The sequence below is a fragment of the Triticum dicoccoides genome, chromosome 6A, assembly GCF_002162155.2.
Source record: "Triticum dicoccoides isolate Atlit2015 ecotype Zavitan chromosome 6A, WEW_v2.0, whole genome shotgun sequence".
NCBI lineage: Eukaryota > Viridiplantae > Streptophyta > Magnoliopsida > Poales > Poaceae > Triticum > Triticum dicoccoides.
Window position 1 is genome coordinate 199730810 of NC_041390.1, and position 5460 is coordinate 199736269.

Consider the following 5460-nt stretch of genomic DNA (forward strand, 5'->3'; position numbering starts at 1 on the left):
AATTCCTTTTGATGCAGCTTGAAGCTACATCGGTATTTCCCCAAAGAGGAAGGGATGATGCAGCACAACGGCGGTAGTTATTTCCCTCAGTTATGAGACCAAGGTTATCGAACCAGTAGGAGAACCAAGCAACGCAACGTAAACAACATCTGCACACAAATAACAACTACTCGCAACCCGACGTGTAAAAGGGGTTGTCAATCCCTTTCGGGTAGCGGCGCCTCAAGATAGGCAAACGGACGTGAGATAAAATTGTAGTAGATTGATAGATCGAACGCTAAATAAAATAAATAAGAATAAATGGCAGCAAGATATTTTTGTATTTTTGGTTTAATAGATTTGAAAATAAAAGCAAAAGAAAATAGACCGCAAAGGCAAATAATATGAGAAAGAGACCCGGGGCTGTAGGTTTTACTAGTGGCTTTTCTCGAGAAAAATAGCAAACGGTGGGTAAAGAAATTACTGTTGGACAATTGATAGAACTTCAAATAATCATGACGATATCCAGGCAATGATCATTATATAGGCATCACGTCCAAGATTAGTAGACCGACTCCTGCCTGCATCTACTACTATTACTCCACACATCGACCGCTATCCAACATGCATCTAGTGTATTAAGTTTATGGAGAAACAAAGTAATGCAATAAGAACGATGACATGATGTAGACAAGATCTATCTATGTAGAGATAGACCCCATCGTTTTATCCTTAGTAGCAACTATACATACGTGTCGGTTCCCCTTCTGTCACTAGGATCAAGCACCATAAGATCGAACCCACTACAAAGCAGCTCTTTCCATTGCAAGATAAATAGATCAAGTTGGCCAAACAAAATCCAAATATCGGAGAAGAAATACGAGGCTATAAGCAATCATGCATAAAAGAGATCAAAGAAACTCAAATACTTTCGTGGATATAAAAAGAGATAGATCTGATCATAAACTCAAAGTTCATCGGATCCCAACAAACACACCGCAAAAGAGTTACATCATATGGATCTCCAAGAGACCATTGTATTGAGAATCAAACGAGAGAGAGAGAGGAAGCCATCTAGCTATTAACTACGGACCCGAAGGTCTACAAAGAACTACTCACGCATCATCGGAGAGGCATCAATGGAGGTGGTGAACCCCATCCGTGATGGTGTCTAGATTGGATATGGTGGTTCTGGACTCTGCGGCGACTGGAACTGATTTTTGTCGACTCCCCTAGCGTTTCTGGAATATTGGGGTATTTATAGAGCAAAGAGGCGGTCCAGGGGGCAGCCAAGGTGGGCACAATCCACCAGGGCGCGCTTGGGCCTCCTGGCGCGCCCTGGTGGGTTGTGCTCTCCTCGGAGCACCCCCAGGCGCAGCCTTGGCCCATTAGGTGTCTTCTGGTCTATAAAAAATCTTTGTAAAGTTTCGTAGCATTTAGACTCCGTTTGGTATTGATTTTCTGCGATGTAAAAAACATGCACAAAACAGCTACTGGCACTTGGCACTATGTCAAGAGGTTAGTAACAAAAAATAATATAAATTGACTATAAAATGATTATAAAATATCCAAAATTGATAATATAACAACGTGGAACAATCAAAAAGTATAGATACGTTGAAGACGTATCAGGTGCATATGCAACTTCTCAGTAATCTTGTGCATCATATGCGAATTCACGCTGAAAATCGATGAACTTTGTATTTTATGTTTCAATTATGCACAATGAACAAATTTTATGTTGTGACTATGTATTTTATGTACGAGTAATTTTTATTTGTGTGTGTCATTCATTATGTTGTGTGTAATGATCCCGTGCATGTGTTTACATGATTTAAGGTTTCAAAAGTGAGGGTTGTGATTATAAATAGAGACAATTGAGAGACGGACCGGTATTGTCCGCGGGCGTGTCTACGATCAGATTTACCTGGACGCGTTGTAGATGCTCTTAGGTCATCTCCAATGCTTGACCAAGGTAGTGGCAAGCACTATTAACGGGCTCGCTACAGATTAAAAAGAAAGTCCCGGCCATCTCGTATAAAAAAGGAGCTACCTTATTTAGAAGTCACTTATTTTTTGTATCAAGCGACATAAAAATACTGGAACAAGAATGAGATTGCAAGGAATCAAACTCGTGACCCCGCACTCCTAACAGATGCTACCTGCCACTTGACCTCACGATGGTGTGGAATATATAAGAATACACAGCAGCATTTATATTTAAAAGCATTTTGGAAAAAATATCAAAATATATCTTGACAAGTTTTTTTTGAAATGATGATTATTTTTTCGAAAACATAAATGATTTATGAATTCGAATCATTTTTTGAAAATATGAACTATTTCGGAATTCCGAACATCTTTTGATAAAACAAGAACAAAATTTGAAATCGTGAACAGTGGGAAATTTAATAAAATCTGCACATTTTTTTGAAAACATGAAACATTTTCTGAAAGAACGAACATATTTTAAACTCTCTGAACAATTTTTAAAGCATCAAACATGTTTTGAATTTTTTGAACAAAAAATTGAAAACATGAACATTTCTCGAACTTCTGAACAATTTTTTGAACTTCTGAACAGTTTTTAAATTCCCAAATATCTTCCAGACAAGCAAACATTTTTTGAATTTGTGTACAAAATTCAAAAATGAGAATTGTTTTTGAAGTTTTGAACAATTTATCAAATACTTAAACATTTTTTTAATTTACAAACTTTTTATAAAAACACAAACTTTTATTACAAATAAATAAAAATAAACTTGAAAATAGAGAAAAATGATAAAGATACGAAAGAGAAACAAAAAAATGAAAAAGGAGAGAAAGGAGAAACAAAGAAACAAAAAAATGGAAAAAGAAACAGAAAGAAAAACAGTTCAAGAGCCTCCTAAAAGGTTCCAAATACCAGAAAAATCCGGTTGGGAACCGTCTAGAAGGTTCCGAAAATCAGAACGTGGAATGTATGTGGCCGACCCAAATCCTGTGCGATAGGTCATCCATCTGCCACGGAATACGGCAAATAGGATGGAGTTCCTGTTCTATGCCTTAAGGGCCCAAACAGCTCCCTGGCGCCTAAAGGCGATACCTAGCGGGCGGCCTAGGCAAACCTTCGCTCAATTGCATCCCATGTGAAACAGTCGCTCACTGCGAAAACTTATACGTCTAACAACATGAAAAAGAATGAAAATTTCAAGATTTCACCAAAAATGAAAACCAACGAAAATTTGAAAAGCTTCATAAAAAAATCAAAAATGAAAAATCACAAATTTGAGAAAAAGTTCATCCATTTGAATAAAAAAGTTCATTGATTTGGAAAAGGCTCATCAATTTGTAAATTTTTCAAAAATTGGAGAAAATTTCATCGATTTTCAGAAATCACAAATTTTAAAACAGTTCATCAATTATGAAAAAAAGAGTTCATTGATTTTCAAAAAATGTTCATCAATTCCAAAGAAAACACAAATTTGAAAATATTCATCGATTTTGAAAGAAAATTAATAGATTTGAAAAAGGTTCATGGATTTTGGTAAGAGTTCACGAATTTAAGAAAAGAAAAAAGGAAAAGAAAGAAAGAACAAAAAGAAGAAAAGAGGGAGTATGTATTTACAATACGTGTGGTATCCCAAGTGGTTACTGCAGTTTATCAAAAACAAGGAGATCGCAGGTTTGAATCACGTCGCACACGTGTATTTTGCAGTTTAACAAAAATAAATTAAATGGGTTGGCCCATTGTAGAGGGGTGGGGTGCTCCCGATTGCACAAACAGTAGTAACGGGTGCAAAAGGCGCGATATAGAAAATGGTGGATTTTCCCTCCTATTTGGCGACTTCAACGTCAGTGCACTGCCCACAGCACCCCTTAATGGGCAACTACCGATCGTGCTGCCTCTCTTATTTTTTTTCGTTTGATCGTTCAAACATTTACCCGACAGTTCCTATTCTGTGCGTAGGTCACTGTCTACTAAGATAGCGAATACCCCTTGCAGGCCTGCGGGCCGTCCCAGTCTGGTCTTTCCCCCACCTGGTTTTAGGAAACTTCTAGAGCCTCCCCTGAACCAGTTTTTCCTTTTGTTTCTTTCTTTTTTCTTTTGACTTTTCTTTCTTTTATATTTCTCATTTTCCCTTCTTTTATTATTTATTTGTTTTCGTTTTTCGTTTTTTCTTTGTTCCTTGAGTTGGTTTTTTATTTCCTTTTTGCTTCTTTTTGTTTTCATTATATTTATTTTTCCCCTTTTTCTTTTTCATTTTTGCAACATCTTTTTCAAATATGGAAATTTTTGAGAGATTGAACATTGTTTTAATTTTTGAACATTTATTTAACACGGGGATGATTTAATAATGAACGTTGAAAATTTGTCTAATTCGCGGATATTTATTTACTAATTTTGCCAAACATTGTTTTTAAAATTCTGAATATTTATCTGAAACTTGTGAACATTTTTTAATCGATGAACCTTTTTCTGAATCAGTAGTCTTTTTTATTCGATGAACATTTTCTTCAATCAGCAAACTTTGTTTGAATCGATGAACATTTTGAATCAACGAACAATTTTTGAATTGATGAATGTTTGTTTGATCAGTGATTCTTTTTAATCAATTACCATTTTGTGAATCGGCAAACATTTTACGAATTGATGACCATTTATTGAAAATCATGAACACTTTTGTTTGACATGCGTTATTTTTTAAATGCATGAACATTTTGAATCAGTGAATATTTTTTGAATGAATTGTCACATCCCTAGTTCTGGCCTGTCCTATGCTTGCTTCCATCTGGGCATCATGTTTAAACTTTTGAAACCTGAACTGAGGAAGTCAGAAGCCTCAAAACCCTAAATAAAAGAAGGGCAAAACCCCTAAAATCTCATTCATTGTTCCAAAATGTTCTTCTTAGATGTTTAATATTTTTGGCAAGGGTTTTGATCCAAACCAAAAATAATGAACATTTTAAAAGGATTTATTTTGAGACTTTGAATTTAAATCAATACTATTTTGAATTTGAACTTATATCCAAATATTACTGAATATATGTTCAAATAATTGAAACATTTTTATGTGCTTTGGTATAGTTCCATTGTGCTAAACAAAATGTTCAGGGGAATTTTGTCACTGTCTTTGAATTTGTTTTATTTCAAAACAGTGGCAAAAGATTAAATAAAAACAAAACAGAGAAAAAAAGAGCAAAGCTTACCTGGCGCTTACCTGTCCAGCCCAGCCGGCCCAGCTCCCCCAGCGGCCCAGCCCGCCACCGCTACCCCCCTGTCGCCTTCCTCCTCTGCCAGGAGGACGGGCACGCGCCCGGCGCGCGCGGCCACGCGCCCCGGCCACCTCCTCCCTGCCTGGCTGCCTCCTCCTCCCCTGGTCCCTCCCGCGACGCCACGCAGCCCCCGACCCCCTCTCACTTCTCCCTCACTCTCCCGCGTCCTCATCCTCTCCCCGGAACACTCTCCCCCTCCTCTGTTCTCCTCACCCGAATGGAGCC